This window comes from Fulmarus glacialis, unplaced genomic scaffold (assembly GCF_000690835.1).
Source record: "Fulmarus glacialis isolate BGI_N327 unplaced genomic scaffold, ASM69083v1 scaffold14167, whole genome shotgun sequence".
NCBI lineage: Eukaryota > Metazoa > Chordata > Aves > Procellariiformes > Procellariidae > Fulmarus > Fulmarus glacialis.
The window spans coordinates 56,457-74,445 of NW_009221359.1; the positions used below are offsets into that span (position 1 = coordinate 56,457).

General features: G+C 38.5%; 1 long non-coding RNA gene across 1 annotated transcript in view; it reads left to right on the forward strand.

Annotated features, from left to right (window-relative positions):
* The window catches only part of LOC104079156, a 13,936-nt gene extending 10,857 nt beyond the window's left edge, over positions 1-3,079 (forward strand). The window contains exon 3 of the long non-coding RNA XR_683547.1: positions 2,988-3,079. This is a non-coding gene — a long non-coding RNA (uncharacterized LOC104079156). The remainder of the gene's footprint in view (positions 1-2,987) is intronic.
* The last annotated feature ends 14,910 nt before the right edge of the window (positions 3,080-17,989 follow it).

Consider the following 17,989-nt stretch of genomic DNA (forward strand, 5'->3'; position numbering starts at 1 on the left):
CCCGCCCCCCGAGCTTGTTGACCTTTGGGGCACCTATTCTTCTTTTCCGTGGGGTTTGTTATTGATAAAGTTAGAGATGGTGAGGTATGGACAAGTCTTCTGTAATGGTAAGGGGAGGTGGGGGACTGGTTTGGGGTTTTTTTACCTTTATTAATCTTTAAATATGTAGACTTTGTCCTTACTCACACATTTTTGGATACACTATTTTATAGTTATTACATAGTGTTGTTTAAAAAATACTGTTAATATTGCTTTTTTGATTTGTGTTATTTTAATTTTGTATGAATTAGATCCTTGACTGGGGGTGAGGGAGAATCCTCCTGGAATACTTAATGGCAGCCTGTATAAAAACAAAATTAAGTTTATTGCTTGAAATATCTGGGGGCAGAACGGGGGGAAGGAAAATTGGGACACAAAGGCTGATAAAAAGCATTCTGGCCCAAAGATAAAGAAGATAAAAAATACTTAAATGAGTAGGTCTGTGGAAAACTTAAATAAATAAACAAATAAATAAAAGTGCTGCTGCTTTCTTCAACACCCCTCAACCCAAAGAAATACCTAGTCTTCTTTTAGATTTTTTCAACTGTACTTATCAGCCTGGTTAATTTTCCATAAAAATAAATACTTTTTCCCATGTGCAGCTGCTAAGAATTACAAGCCATGCTAGGCCGTCTTTTTTCCTCCCAGTTTAGTTGGCTTTTCTTGTGTGGTGCTGCTGTGATGTATTTTCTGCCAGGTGAGATTTACACGTAGTCCACTTGACAGGAGCAGTTAGCCACAAGGATTTCCTAAGGAGAAATTTCATGGAGCAGTGGGCAAGGATTATCATTTTTCTTTTGGTCACGATGGAATTTGCAAGCCCTGCTGGCTGCCACGGGCCCTCGCTCGTCTGTCAGCCCCGCTGGCCCTGCCCCAGCACCTCAGCAGACCTTTACCTGATCCATTCTCCCCTGAATGGCAAACTAAAAATCTCCTTTCAGTACAGATCTGCTTTTTTTACAAGGGGGCAAGTTGGCAAGGTTCTAATGCATTTTAAATGGAAGCACAAGTATGTGTGTTATCTAAAATACCTGTGGCTTTACTACTTAGGCTTGAAAATGTTGCTATCTTCTTTAATACTAGAAGATAAAATAAATCAGGCACAGGAAATCTTCAGTTCAAGAACAGGTTACGTTGCTAGGGAGTCTATGGCCTCCCAGAGAGTTTAATTGAAGCAGCAGCCAGTACCATTCAAGCTGCTTGGAGAATCAGCTTCCCCAGAGCAGAGAGTCAGTGTCTGACAAGAAAACCCCATTTGGGGTAGGAAAGACATACTTTCTAGCAGTCTCAATTTGTCCAGCATAGAGGCTTCCGCATTGTGTCCTGCCCCTTCACCTTTCCTTGTCCCATGAAACAATAAATGAAAAATAGTAGCTGGTATTCTCTCCAGCAGCTGCTAAAAGAAATTATTCCAGCTCTTCATGGAGCTTTCAGAAGCTGCTCCATTGTCCTTCCTTACAGGCTTTTCAGGCCTGAGGACGTTGCATTTCTTTTGCCCTTGGGAGGGAAAAAATCCCAACTGTCTCCAAGAATGAAAAATGCAGATTTCTCTCTCTTCTCAGAATTCTGGCAAAGTCTCTTGGGAAGTCTTGAGTGTCTCATGCTTTAAGCTGGCTTGAAAATCTGGCTTGGAGGCATGGCTGCTTGGGAGGGGCCTTTTGCTAGTGATGTGTCTTCTGCTGGTGGTGTGTCTCCTGTCAGTCTGAAAAACTGCAAATTGTACCTGCTAAGAGGCTTAGGGTTCAATTTTGAAACTGCCTATTCTAGACCTCTGAACAGTCTACAAGATCGGTGTCCATCCCTAGCAGTTTTATTCAGACTTAAGTTAGGGATGTTGATTCCATATGTAGTTTTTAGGATAAATACTTCTGAAGGCTTGCACAATGCAGTCAAGATCACCTAAGTTAGGAGCTGCCTTCAGTCTTCTGCAAACAAAAAGAAATCTGTTTCCTCCCTGAATGGTAATTACGTGTGCCTGTAAGCCACACAGAATATTTCTGGAACAACCAGTTGGAAAAATGGGATGCAGATGTCTTAGCTAGGCATCACAGTATATGTATCTGTCATGAGATTTTGTTCTAGTGTCTTCTGAGGGGTGGACCCCTCCGCTGGAAGGAAAGGTACCCTTTTCACATAATAATTTATAAGTTAGAGATTATTATCTTTCTTCAATTAGTAGTCCTCTGGAAATTTTCAGTGCAGTTCCACATTCAGCAGAGATTGAATTTTAGTCTTCTGAAAATATTACTATCCTAGTCTAGATTTGGTGGTGTTTGGTTTGGGTTTGGGTTTTTTTTTTCCCCCATTAACCTTTCAAGTCCTTCTGCTGAAACTGGCCCACTGTTCAGAAAAGATTCACCAGGGCAGGGTAGCAGGCAAGAGAGGGGGAATGGAGCACTGAGTTCTGGTTCATATTCTCAGTCCTGGTTTATGTGTATTACTTAATGAATAAGATGGAAAATCTAGAACCAGAGACAAAAAACAAAGACATTTTCCTCCTCAGGATGGTTCCTTTCTGAGCAGGCACTGAATACAAGCTTCAGACTGATTTCTCACCTTCTGTCTCCAACAGTATTGTTTCAGGGCTGTACATGGGCCCAACTTCAACAGAAGGTGTAGAGTGAGAGGAAAGCCTGTCACCTGGTGATGATATTTTCATGAAATAAGGCCAGTAACATGGTTACCCTGTTTCAGTGCAGTTCTTTCTCCTCCTTTTTGCTGCTGTGTAACACCACATGGGAAGTCAGCTGGCTACTGATGTGTATATGTCATAGTGAGAATAGTATTTTGCAATTAGTATGCAGTATTTGGAAATTTATTTTGTATTTGTGGTTGTTATATATACATGGACTAAAATCTATCTCAGGGGATTTGCCAGAAATTTAGACTTCTCTTCCTTTTCTGTTGATGAAAACTGATAATGCATATCTTCTCTTGTCACCTTCTAGGAGAGAAACCATTCAAATGTGATGAGTGTAACTTCGCTTCCACAACACAATCGCATCTGACACGACATAAGCGTGTCCATACTGGAGAAAAGCCTTACAGATGTCCCTGGTGTGACTACAGGTAATGAGTCATTAACTAAAGCATGATGAGAGAAGGGTTAAGGTGATCAGACGAGGTTCATTTGAAGTCACCAATAAAAATATATTGCCATTAAAACACCATCAGGGCAGCAGTAATTGCATATTAAATTAGGAGCTAAATTTAAAAACTTAGTCTTCAGTATTTAGGTATTACTTTATAAAGAAAAACAAATGATGGGAAACCTTTTAGTGGTAACACTGCAGTGCTAATGTTGAGTGTTTGTTTCACAGCTGCTCTGGTGTCTGTTAGAATTCTCCATGGTGAGGCCACTTATCTGCCATCGCCTTTTCAAATCAGTTGCAGTTTTGAAATTTTTCTCGGTTGAGTTGCAACCATTTCACCAAGAAAGGAAAAGTCCCCTAAAAGGCTTAGCAGCCTAAATACTCACCAGACACTTATTAGAACAGGAAGCAACTGGAGCTAGTTACACTGCTGTAACTAGAGTCTTGTTTTTCTGCTCCAGTTTTCCTTCTCCTTGCCAGCCAAGTTGTTTGGATGAGAATTGGCCATAGGGTGGTTGCATGGAAAGTCTCCCGTGTTCCACCATTAAACCCCATCCTGTTAGGACAGTAGATTAAGTTCTCAAAAATCACATGAATGGACAGTTAAGATTACCTGTGGTGCTCATCCCATGTGTCTTTCGTTCATTATAGACTACTTATTAAATTATCTGATATTGCTTCTTAAATGAATCTTTACTCTTCTTAAACATACTTCTACAATCTTGGATACTTTTAATACCTTGCAGTGAGGTGGCTAGTCTATGTGTACTATAAAGGATTCACAGAAGTCATTCATAAGCAATTTGGAAGAGTTGACGTCCAAAAAGTTTTTTAAAAAATCAGTATTATATTTGATAAATGGCATGATTATGTAATTAGATACATGTGCCATGATGCATGAACGCAAGAGGAGAAAGTTAAACATTTGATTATACCACTATAGCATTTTTTATTTTCTTCTAATGCTGAGCATACAACTGTAATGTTCTTTTAGTATAAGTTTTCATGTAGTTTCCTAGAACAAGATTATATAACAAAGGCTAGCCACTCTCATAATACCTGGTTTCATGCTATTTATGAGCTGCTTTCAAGAGAGCTCCTGTACAGAAAGCTTCTGCAGCCATCATGTAGTTTCTGTACAAAAATCTTTGTTGCATTGGTTTGTGCATGTGGAGCAAATGTTCTATGAAGTCTTCTGTATTGAGCACCCATTAAATTACTGCCTATAACTGCAGAGAACTGAACTTGATAACCTCGGGGGGCCCTTCCATTTCTGTGCTGTTACCTTAAGAGTCCCCCTGCCTTTTTTCTTTTTTCTCTCGTTTTGTTGTTTTGTTTGTTGTTTGGTTGTTTTTTTTTTAAATAGAAGTGTTTCAGTCAGCTTCAGTAGGTCATCTAAGAAAGAGAGGTGGTTTTGTGTTTGTCAGAATGGTTGCGTTAGAAGGTCTCTGTCGAGTGAAGTGAGAGCATATAAGCAATAGTGTGACATGATGCGCTGCAATGAAGGTAAAGGGAATGCTGTCTTTGATGCTGCTTGTTTGAGGAGGGTTAATCTTCAGGTCATCCACTTTAATGAACGATCCCAATTGGAACAATAGTCTTATTACAGAACTAGGTAATGAGAGGTGGGTTATGGTGGGTTTGAGCTCCTGGCTTGAAGACCCTAGAGACTGGGAGCATTGTAGGATGTGAATCAGTCTGCAGTTTGGGGGTTGTTACACACAGACAATGAGTGGATGCAATTCCCTCACTCAGTATGACAAAATGCGTAACTTCAATACTCTGTTCAGTGAAAGACGGGAGATCATTTTTTGGATGGACAGTTTTCTGTATGGGGTAGAAATTCCAAGAAATGACAAGTTTTTTACTAGTATTTTGTTATATTGGAGGTTATTAGAGAAGAAGCAAGCATAACGTATTTTATCAGGATTAACAAGAAATCTCTGAGCATCCCCTGCTTCTATATTACTGAAAAATAAATGTTTGATGGTAATAGGACGTTAGTTTCCATCCCTTGCAGGCCAATTTTGACCTAATCTTTGGAGGCTGATCTCTACAGATACCAGCTGATGAAGCTTTGATTCTGCAGGAAATTTGTTCTGAGCTCAGCTGAAAAACATCTGGCAGGGATGCAGGAATCAGAGCGGTGCTGCTGCTGCAAGTTCATAGAGGCAATGAGGCACTCTATGTAGCTGTAGAGGGGCTGCTGTATTTATTAGCCGAGCAGTCCTGCTTGTGCCTGCCAGTTTCTACAGTCCTGGGACATTAGCCAGCCTTGTTGGCAAGTATATTTTTTGCTCTCTATCCACCTCTCTCATTTTTTTCTCTCTCTTTTTTTGTTTTAAAATATAATCTTAAGGGAATCGCATGTTGCCTCCTTGTCAACTCGCCCAGTGCTATCCCTTTTCATGGAAAGGTGTTAGCAACTCTGTAAATAATTTCCTTTATACCAGTTCAGCAGATATGTACTCTTGCGAGTGTCACCTACAGAAAACATAGAATCAAGATTTTAAAATCTGCTGACCTAGGGCTAAAATTCACCCCCATGTCTAGTGGTCGAGTTCTCACTCACCACTCACAGTGGTGCTTTCAGCTCAGCCCTTGCACTGTAAGTTCATCCAGACTACTTCAGATGTTGCTGTTTAGTGTTGCTTGGCAACTGCAGACTCTTTAATGACACTTGTAGTTTCAGCGAGGTGAATATTCCTCATTTTGTGTATGGACATGGAGTAGAGTATTGTTAGTGCTACCATTAAGTCTCCTTTCACTGATTGGTGAAATGATCTCTCTATTCTATAAAGTAGTTTGAGACACTTCAATTAAAAGAGTGTCTAAATACAAGGTATTTTAATTATACCTGTTCAGTTCATCAGTGCTCAGAGGGTTCTTAGAGATTCCTGATTTCAAGCTTTTCAATTCCTTGGGAGGAAATTGTGAACAATCATCCTGGAAAAACTCTTGCCAGTCTAGTGAGTGAAAGGCTATCTAACCCTGGCTAGAAGTGCAGAAAGAAAAGCTATTAAAAGAAACTAATCTGAATTTAGGAACTGTTACAAAAATCTGGATCACCTAAAAACTCAAGTGAAATAGGCTGTAAGATACTATGGAAAAAAGATTGATTTTGGCTGCATGGAACAGAAAAGGGAATTTGTTCCCTGTATAACCCACAGCATGGGAAATTCTTTTCTTAACTAGGAAAAGACATGAATGGATGTGGTTTTCTGAAGTGAATGATAAACTAACCTAGCATTTTTAGCTCACAAATTATATATTCTCAATAGCATGCATATTCCCAAAAAGAAAATGGGAGATTTTGCTCATTTATTTTAACAAGTTGCTTTTATAATCTATGTTTATGGTTGTACTTAAATATTCTTCCAAAAATGTTACCTTCCATCTCTACTTTTTGTACTGTGACTGCTTGATATTTAAGAAATGAACATCTGCTTTTCTATATAGCAGTATGTGACTTCTAGTAACGATCATAATTTGAAATTGTATTTTCAGTCTAGTTTTTAAAATCTAATTCCTTTTGAAGGAAGAAAAATATATATATTCATAAATATAAAAATTTGCTTGTGAAATGTTTTGGTTATATTTTTTCACATTTGTGTTTTCAATTTAGGTTTGCTCTAGTTAGATAAAAATATGCATAATTTTCCTTTGCATATACTTTTTCAAATCACACAGCGTCTCTCCATTCTTAAGTCAGTGTGCTTTGTCATACAAAAATATTCATTCACTCCTAATTAATGTTCAACTTAATTTTATAATACAGAATTGGTCTCATAGGGCCCTACACCACCATTACATACGCAATGCTTATTTTATATTTCTTAGTTGTTTAAAAAAGATGTGTTATGTGGCTAAACTTTTCAGATTACACAATCCTAGAGTTATATTGACAACAATACACTTTGCATTTGGTAATGGGCACAGTAAGTAGTGAAGAGCTGTATAACCTCCTGAAACTGAACCACACCTGGGAACTTCAACTGATTTCTAAATCTGTCAGTTGTATAGTCTGTGGCCAGACTTTCTAAACCTGCAACATATTTAGGCACCTGAATTTAACCTGATTTCAGAAGTGCTAAATTCCCATAAGTCCGATGATGTCAATGAAAGATGCAGATATACAGCATTTTCAAAAACTGAACTGGTTTTGTGCATGTGTCTAAAGTAAAGAATTAGGACTCTCATTTTAGTCGCATGTTAGGCTTTAAATTCAACTCCCGTTGGTACTGACTCTCCATGTAACTATCACAGCTTCTCAGGCAAATAATAATTTATGTTCATGGTGTGTGTGAGGGGGATGTTTCAGTACGAAATGGATCTGGATTACATTGTTTTGCAGTGGGGGGGGCAAAAGGCAGAGCCCTGCTTTTCTCACACAGTCAAATTTGTTGGAGTTCAGGGCTCAGAAGGAGCACTGGCATAGTTTCGTGATACAGAAACAGTATTGCTACAACTTTGACCATGAAAGTGTGGGACAGGTACAATGTTAATGTACTTTGTGCCATCCCTGTGCTGTAATTAAACAAAATGACTCTCATTTCTCTGGGATTCTGCTGTATGGTTAATTTTGCATAGAGTACCCATGGTGGTAAGGGGAAGGAAGGAATGGAGGGCAACATCCAGGGGATTGGTGATGTTCTGCAGCCATAGATAAGAGGGTTTAGAAGCTGTATAAAACAAACAGCCAGGCCAGCAAAACAGCATTAATTCCGTAAATGCACCTTTCTGTAAAGTATATGACTTGTGAAGGATGTCTTACAAGACTGAGAATAAATAGCATACATTTTTAATATAATTATGTAAACTAAAATAAATATTTTACATTTATTATGCATAATAAAATAATTAGACAACATTCTCTAAGGGATTATGGCATCTGAAATTCTAACTGTGGAAGGATTCATTGCATATTTGCAGCAGCAGCAGCAGTATGACTTAGGGGGAGTGACTCCACAGGGGCTACTTTTCTTTTTTTGGACAGCGTCCCTAGGGAGTTCCTATTTCCCTCTGACTTATAGTATCTGTTCATAGGTTGTAAAGAGTTTATAATACACTCTAGGATTTGCACCTAAGTCATAAGAATGTGCAAAGTAAGTATTTTCTCTCTTGTTTATTTTGGTGAATTTAATAACTTTTAGTTGTCTTGGTATGATTGCATCAGCTGTGCACTATTCCCTAGTCATATCAAAGATAACTAGGGACTACTTTAAATGCTGAGGTAACAATATGTACTTATTCATAGCAAAACTGAAAAGCTGCTAAGGCAACTTCTACATAAAATGATGAAACAGTGTATTTATCATTAAAACGCTAACATTAATATGCTCTTTGCAACCAGTGAAATTTAATATGCATGTATAGGAAATAACTAGGTTATACAACTGTATGGAACATTAGGCTGATGAGGACTCCAAGTGGCAACCACCACTGCGCTATGGAAAAACCACTTTTTTATATATATCACAAAGGCAGAATTAGGCAAAAAAAGAGCATATACTTTGTGCTAATAAGAAATTGCTAAGGACAATAATGCATGCATGTAATAGAGCAAACTGGGCCTTCAGGAAGCACTTAAGCTTCTGTTGTGATCAGCAGCAGGAGTTGAGGATATCCCGTGCCTTGCACTAGCAGACTTATAAACAAATGAAGATAGAAGTTTAGAGAGAAATTCTGTCAGTGCATGGGCATAGTTCCCAGACGCAAACTCCTCAGAATATTATTCAGCCCTTAGTTTTTAATAAACGTTCAGATAAAATACTTGGTAATATTTCTATTAATCTGGAATAAAATATGCTGTAGCATTTAAGTCTATAAAAGAAAAATAATCTGAAATAAAATTTAGATACAGCCACAAAACCACTTTAATTATTCTAGTGAACACATGGCATGCAAAACAATGATTAGTATTATTCCCTTTATGGTGTTGCTGTTGCTTAATAAAGCTTTTTATATTCACCTAAGTTACAGAAAATAGTTCATATGGTAAGCTCAGAATAAAAATACGCAATGTGATAGTGCAAAATACAGCTCATGTTAACCAAGAGACTTGACTTCAGATGTGGTTCCTAACATTCAGAAACTTGTAGAACCAGAGAGCTCACAAATAATGGTATGGCCCTCGCTGGGAGATGTATATGCTGTATGCACTTACCAAGAAATCCTGTCTCTGCAATTTTGGACAATCACGTTGGCGGCAACGTACAAAAGGACTTAAACTCCCTCTCTCGCAGCTCTCCCTGTTCTCCCTGCCAGATGCCAATGTCACTGCATGGACTGCTTAAGAGAATATATGCTTATTAGAAAAAATTATTGTTTCTTAAAAAAAGACATATATGTGCACGCACACACAAATATATTAGTGTATGTAGACTTGATGACTGTGATCCACAACAAAATTGCCCTGTTAAGAGGCTTTTGCACAGCATGCAATAGTATAGTCACTTTGTGAAGTCCTTTGCTTTCTGTATTTTTAACTAATAGCATAGTAAATGCACTCTACTTGGTAGAGGGGTAATACGGATTTTTATTTATTTTAATGAATAATACTTACTCCTTACGATATGGAAATCCATCAATAATTCCATGAGCATTGGTAACTCAAGCTTCTTTTGTTGTTTTTTTTCTTATTTCTATTTATTTATTTATTCCTGTTTTCCATTTTTTTTTCCTGTGGCCACTCTAAGTAAGAAGAATTAAAAATTGATTCAGTGAATCTGTGATTCTCATGCTAACACTGAACCACCGGACTTGGGACTTTAAGGATCTGCCCAAGTATCTTTAAACCAGTGATGCAATTGCAAGCATTGATAATAATATTCTAGCCTCATTTTGGATTGAGTCATTTGAAGAATAACTTCTAAGTTATGTATTTAAGCCTAAATGCCATGCTAAATTACTCAGGGGTGACCACTGAGTTTAATGTTACTGAAACATGCAGCCATTTTGATATCAATGTAAAAATTCCTGTATAGTTTTAACTCCTGGCAGCTTCTCTCTGTTGCAGCCTGTCATGATCCTAGCTCAGCTCTCTGTCAGTTTGTTCACACTTTGATTTAAGTTCTGCAAAAACATTCTCGGGTTCCTGACTTCTTTCAGTGGGCTTTGTCCCTAAACTTTTCTTCTTATGCAGCCTCTCCCCTGCTGTACTGATGCTCTTTTTTTTGAATCAGAGTCCAACACACTTAGCCCAAAACCTGAAGTATTTGGTGTTTAGGAAATATGAATAAGACCACTTCATGCAGTGGACAGATTAATGTAGCTAATGTCTTCTGTTATTACGTTTTATCTTCTCCCTGTCCTCACACTTCTTTTTCCCTATCACATGCAATCTTCCCTGTCTTATCTATTCCTCCTTCTTAAGGAGGATAAATATGTTATAATAAATATACCTCTATTTATATTTAATATATAGTTAATTAGTGTTTATAAATCTGGAACACCAGCATATATTTCAAACTAAAATAATCTTAAGTAGGTTGTATTTTGATAGTAAATAAAATTTTAGTACTAGCCTCAAGACAAATGGCAAGGCTATGGTCTTAATATAGCTTTTAGTAACAAAAAAGACTTGTAATTTCCTGTTCTTACAGTGCTTCTGATAAAAATGTACAGTGAAGATCTTTTATGTCTACAAATAAACTTCCATTTGTTGGAATAATTTGATCTAAAAATAATCATTGGCATCATAGCTTAATTAATATGACCCTTTTAGGTAAAAAGTAGTTTAAAAAAAGGCTAAAGCGACTATCTATGTTTTCTTTGCTCTTGCCTGTTAACACAGAATTAAAAATAAACATGTTTGTTTCTTTTACCATTCCTTAATCCCCAATCCAGTCATTATAAAAGGGCCAAAGCTATCTTTGGGGGTGGTCAAATCTACAAGCAGTTATTATTGCTAACTACCAGCTAACTACCTGGCTGGTAGTTAGCAATCTGAAAATATTTTCGGGATGAAATTAATAGACACTAGCATGACGTGCTACGTGTGGTTTATTCTCTAGCAATATGGCTACTACCATGTAAAAAAGTTTCTGTATTAATGCTGTCTTTGTGACAACCTTACCTCTTCCTCCTTCATACTTGACATCCAAACAGGTTAACACACTGGGAAGTGACAGAAAGCAAATTCAGTGCAGAAGCAGTTCCAGAAAGAGGTGTAGCCTAGTGCAAGGGGGAGAAGGGGAAAGGTTTTTTTCCCTTTAAAAACTGATGAAAATGAGAGAAAGAAAAGAATTGTTGAATAGAAAGTAAAGGAAGGAAGGAAAGAAGAGGAAAAAAATGAGCTTTTCTGTTTGAGGAAAAACTTGCTACTTAGATACTTCTAATGGATTAGAATTGGTGAGCAATTTTCCAAATAAATATGGCTTTGTTAGAAACTCCTGATTTATTGAAGCTAAATAAAATTGCTTGTGCATTCCAGCAGAGTTGCCCTTGTCTCTGTGACAGCTTCTGCCCAAATTCCTCGGGAGCGGTATGTTGGGGCACTTTGGGAACGCAGGTACCAAAGCCTGTGCCTCTACCATGATGCTCCCTGCCTCAAAAGTGGAAGTCATGGGCTCGATGTGCCAGGCTTGCAGCTTTGCAGTGTGGCTGGAGGGTGTTTTCTAGGGGCCACAGTACAATATGGTGGGACTGAGGCTCTGGGGCAGAGTCAGCACCTGGGGTTTGGGAGGCTGGTGCTCCTGGCCAACCTCTCCCCAGTGTGGTGGGGAGCCCCTATGGACTGAAAGCCTGAGATCTTCAGCTCTCTAGACAATCTGCTTTGGAGACAGAGATATCAGAGATTTGGGAGCTCAGGGTTCCCAGGATGTTGCTTCACAACCCATGGGTTCAAAGCTGCTGCTTAGGTTTGGCCAGTAAAAGCCTTGGCAGGAACAAGGAGAGCTTGTCTCAAGGTTTGCACATGCCTTGCAGCTCTCCGTACCATCAGTCGCCTTTTCTCTTTCCTGAGCTGCTGGGAGAAGATGGTGGAAAATGTGGCATAGGGAGGACAGGCCATTTAGTATACAACAGCTCGCCTTCCCCAAAACCATTTTGCATACTCTGTTGTATGATCTTCTACTTTATTCTCATAAGTCATGGATCAGGGATGTATTTCACTTGAAGCTTTACTTACAACGAGATAGTCGGGAGAAGAGCCTATTGTCCAAGTAACTTATTAAGTTGCTTGTTACAACTATTTTGTCCCTGATTGGGATGGTCTTTGTGGTTTTGCTAGGCCTGTTTAGGTCTGAATAGCAGGTGTAAATACTGCAATATTGCTGAGACTTCTTAGGGACTTGCTTTATAAAAGCCAGCACGTAAAGCCCTCAGTTTTGTTATTGCAAGTGATGGAGTGCTGCTCTGGTGTTATAATTGTTCTTTTTTTTTTTTTTTTTGAAAACCACTTTAAAAAAAATCTCAAAGATATGTGCATGTGCCAGGTGGTGGTCAGTTAGCATTTTAGTTTCCAGTTTCCTTTCTGTCTATTAAAAAAGTTAGAAGTGGTGGTAGTAGCATTCATTGAATTTGTTTATTATATTGGGTTTGTTTAGCTTTTGTCTTTAACCTGTTGCACACTAGATGTACCTGAATTTTGTGCTTTAATTTCTTTTTAAATGTGTTCTTTTAATAATGGAAAAAATAATTAAGGGAAAAAAACCAGAATCCAAAATATATATGAAAAAGGTTGTTCTGCATTCTTGGATGCCTTGGGTCAAAGCTATTGCTTCTTGTTTTACATCCTCAGAGAAAAGATGAGGTCTGTACGGCGCTCCTCATCTTCCCCTCACAGGTTAAACATGCTGAGGCTTAGCGTGCCGGGAGAAACAAGCTGGTGCAATGCTGTTCTCCTTTCTCCCACCCCCATGGGCCAAGGGATTGGAGTGGAGATGTTCCTCGATATTTCCCCACCTCCTTCTGTAAATGAACTGAAATAGGGAGGTAGTGGGAACTGAGAGAGATAGGAAATAGCTGCTGCTGTTCATAGCCTGAGAGCAAATTGATTATTCTTCCTGAAGTAAAGAGGAGGTTGCAAAGTGACTTTTGACTCTCAAAGACTGCCCAGATCTCCCTGGTGCTCCCAGGGTTGGTAGCACAGCTGCAGGTAGCCCTGTTCCTCAGGCCAGCTGACCTGCCGTTCTGGTTTGTTTTTCCTTCCGCTTAGGCAAACTGCCCAGCTCACAATGATTCCTAGAATATTGGTCCTTACACGTATATGTGTATTTTTAAATAATGCTTCAAAGTAACAGTTGTTCTGACGTTCTTCAGCATTGCTATCTTTTTTTTTTAAGTGATGTTATCATTTAAAAAACACACAACTAGTAACTCTGCAGTTCATAATACTGTAAAATTATTTGTGTTATAATTCTATAAATACATCAAGTGGTTCTAGTGACATCATAAACTGCCTGAACATCATCCTACTAGTTCATTGTGATATTACTGGTACCCCTTAAAATACAGTATTTATAGCTTTATATTTATAACTTCAGTGCACTCTCCTTCAATCCCTGTTCAAGATGATTATGGATTCTCTCTAACAACTGTAGTCGAGGACATAATTGGTTCTGCTAGAAATCCAGTGTGGAACATCTTCCCATACTGAGCTTCCTCAAAACATTTCTTGAAATTTTGCATGCACAGTCTACAGGGCAAACAATACTTAAAATCATTTTGAAGTTGTAGAAGGTATTGTGATTATCAAAACTAATTCTTAAATTCTGATGATTTTTCATTAGAAAAATGTGGCATTTCATATATCTTTTTCTTAACAAGCTCTTGGTAAAATACAGAGAAGCATTTCCATTAGCAAATTTCGGAGATATCTGCCATAGGTATTTTAACACATAAAAAACCATTAGTAATTTGTTTTCTTTTCAGGAAAGAGATGTGTCTTTAGGTCAAAAAGGCAATTTTTATAAATCAGTTGATGAAGATTGATTTTTAGCCGGATGTCCCTAACTTATTCTGAGACTTGCACCAGCCCATCCATCCATCTTCTATCAGTTTCTTTAATAACTTTTTAAGCTGTTGGCCAGTTTCAGTCAAAACTGACACCCTGTAGTAGTTGCTGAGATAATTTAAGTTCCTACATGTTTCCCGAAAGAGGTGGATGAAGAGAGGAGAGAAAAAAAATCAGTGAGGAACAGGCAGGCAAAATTCAGCTCTCATGCATTCTTCTCTCTTACAACCAGCCAGTGTATTGTTCCAGGCTTGCCACCCAGCACAGCTGGGTTTTCTTGCCTGATGGGAGTATCTCAAAGGACATGTGGGGGAGCTGCTGTTACTGCACTGGGAGATGTAGTGAACAGGGCAAGAATCCATAGGAAACTATGCTTCCATTGGTACCGTGCTCATGTATCAATCTTTTTGGGTCCCAAATTAACTGTTTGTTGCAAGTTGTCAGGACGGCTCATTTTAAAAGTTAAAATTTGAAAGGTGTTTTTAAGGATAAAGAGAACACACCCAGCTATCTACATTTTTCTTTAGAAAAGAGTTTAATTGGAAGAGATTTGTACTGCTGAGATTGAGAGCACTGACATTTCTTATTCAGTCAGTGAATAGGAAGAAGCTTCCCGTTACATGGAGAGATTATTCCACAAGTGCTTTCTTTGGCATTTCTTGTTTTCTTTAGGTCATTTACTGATGAACTGTGACATAATGCAGAGGTCTAGATAGATGTATTTACATGAGGAAAAGAAGCAAAGTTCGAAAAATACTAAGATCTTTTTACATGTCTAGTAATACTGAGCATCCACAAATTCTCATCTCACATGGAGTCCAGTGGCTCTGTACCTGGCTCTGTATCTGGAATTCAGCCCCTTCATTTAGGTGACTAAATGTGACTTTCATCACATTTTAATTTGAATTTTAATTACTCAGCCTTTAAGATTTTGATCAGCACTAATAAATTATAGCACAGTCATATGGTATTTAGCTGCTTGATTTTTGTATGCTAAAATGTAGTCATTTTGAGGAGCAATAAAAATACTTTCAAGTAGAAGAAAGGTTTCAAAGATGAAGGAATTTGTACCAGATTTGCTCACGTCTGTGTCAGACTAGAGAGGGAAGACCTAAATGTGAGCCCTTGCGAGGGCAAAGCAGATGGCTACTATCCATTCTGTTTAAAGAAATGCAGCAATCAGGCCAATCAAGACCGGTGAGTGCAGCTTTTGGGAACTGCTGTGTGTTGCCTGGTGATGGTGCAAGAGGTGAGAGATGAGTATACGGTATTGAGTGGTGGGAGCTCTATTACTGCTCTAGGTTGCAGAAGTGTATTCTGAAAGGCAAATATGGCATTTGTTTGTTCTAGCTGAGTTCTTGTCTACCCGCATATGTTCCTGGCTTCCGTCTTTATATTTGGAGCTCTTTTCCCTCAGAACAATACAACATAGTATCAGGAGAATCTTTATTTTCTTTTCGTGCTCTGAAGTGCCCACTTTTAGTTTCAGTTCACCAGTAGCATGGCAGGAGTACTGTAACAGAAAGGATGATAACTAAGCCCCTCTCCATCTAAGCATCTCTGTTCCATAGCTCAGTTGGGGGTCAGCTCTCACTGGCTGGATAGTGTCTACTGTCATGGGGTTGATGCCATAAAACAAAAATAAAGACAGTGGTTAAAGTCCTGGCCCCACTGATGTTAATCACATCACCTCCGTGTCCTCAGTGAAGCCATGATTCTCCGTCCGTCATGAAGTACTTGCTTCTTAAGAGAGAAATGGAAAGCCAGGGAGTTGGCAACACCTTTCACAAGACTTTGTATCCTGAACAGTAAAAAAGTTAAACTAGGCAAGTAGATTTTGGGATCAAGTACCCAGATACTTCTAGATTCCACTCAACTTTGCAGAGAAGATCCTGATCCCCGAAATCATGCCAAAAAACATCTAAATCTAGAAGCAGCTACTCTTTTAGGAGTTTCTATTTTTCACTTCCCTCTCTCCTGAGTTTGCAGGTTATTGCACAACTAAGTGAAATCATTGAGGCATGCTCAGAAGTCTCTGTCCTGGGCAGATGGGTATCTCTGCCTCAAGACTTTTGATACACCTTTTAGGTGAGCAGACTCCTATTCCTGTATTCTTGGATATGTGTTAGAGGCCTGAAAATTAGAGAAGCCAGGATTCATTTAATTAATAATGACAGTGCTATCCGTAGCCTGATTCTAGTTATTGTTTAGGATTCTCAGCTGAGAGGGCACAGAACATGGGCTTGGAAGCCTGTTGTTTGGATTTTGTAGGAAAGTTATATGGAGAATGTAACTGAAAACAGAAGAACAATTCTGAAAACAAGGATTAAATCTGCTTTTGGCTCCTGGTGGTTCTGTCCATTGGCAGAGTTTCAAGAGAAAGGGTATGTGCAGGATATTTCATGCCAGCTAATACACTTTCCTGGGACACGGGAGAACTGGATTCAGCCCTCCTCAAGGTAAGGGAAGCCCAAAATTCAGGAGTTCTACTTCCTAGAATGGTGCCTTAATTTCTAGAAAGTTAGGGACACCAGTGTTTCGTTTTCCAGAGCAGATGGTAGCTCCTGATGTTTCGTGTTGGCTCCCTACACTTTCTTTGGAAAAAGTAGACATCTAATTCAAGCAAATCTTGAGACCTACGGTAGTTGTTTCTTATCTCCATTAATTATATTGGGAATTTGAATGGTTATGGAGAACAGACTAGGTTGCCTTCTAGTACTGCCGTGCCCGACAGTGCACCTAAACAAGACAGAAGCTTATTTCTACCCTGTTTTACTGACACCCTGTCTCCCAAAGCTATCACTACTCTTTTTGCCTATTTTCTGATTGTCATGTCCTTTTCAGTGCTTAGATTGTAATTTTTCTGAGGCCAAGACTGATTTTTCTGTTGTTCCTCCATGCAGTGAGCGGCGTAACATCATTCTGTCATGCTATCCTCTGAAGTCATTATGCTGTGCAGTGGGAACATACCAGCTTTCTTGGAGCCAGTTTTTGCATCGTAAACATAGGATTGCGTTTCACCATAGGAGTATAAGAAAGCCTGTACCCTTATGGTGAAACCCTACTGTTGCCAAGACTGTCTTACTGTTTAATGGCTAAAACCTCAAAGAAGCTTGAACAGCTGGGAGCCTGCATTCAGTTGAACTGCAATGTCAGTGCCTAATTCCCATAGTCTCCTTAGAAAATCTCATCTCTCATTTCTAGGACTAGTAATCCAATACCTTTCATGAGAACTAAATGCATATAAATAGAATTTTTCAAATACATTTGCAGTTTTAAGTATCATCAGGATCAGCCTTTGCTGTTTCAGTCTTTAGCCTTTGCGGTTTTGTTTTTAAACCTGACCTTCAAATATGTGCCTCTCTAAATGCTTTTTTGGGTGCATTTTGTTTTGTTTTGTTTTTTGAGATCATGTCATTGTTCTATAGCTGAAGAAAAAGGGTAGTACTGAAAGCAATGCATCTTGGAATGCAAGTGGAACTATTTAGACACTTTTCTTTAAAGCACAGCTTCTTGATCTATAACCATCCAGTATTTAGAAAGAAAGGATACTAGGATATTATGAGCTATATTCTTCTGCTGTTCCGTAAACTCTTGGAAGTAGCCTTGCAACATACAGATTACTTCATCCCAGCAGCAAAAGAAATCTGTATACATCTGATAACAAAAAGAAAACAAATACATATATATAGTTTTCTTCCTAAATTTCTATTATTTACTTAATTTGTGTTTACTTTTCGGAAAATACTTGGATTATTTATAATAGTTACACAGTAAACTCTTGTGGCCTTTAAAGAGGTATGTGGATTAATGACTTCTCAAAGAATTGTTTTATAAGAGTACTGTGGTATTTTTAGAATGAGTGCTTAGTTAAAATAGTCACTAAGGGCATGTTATTCAC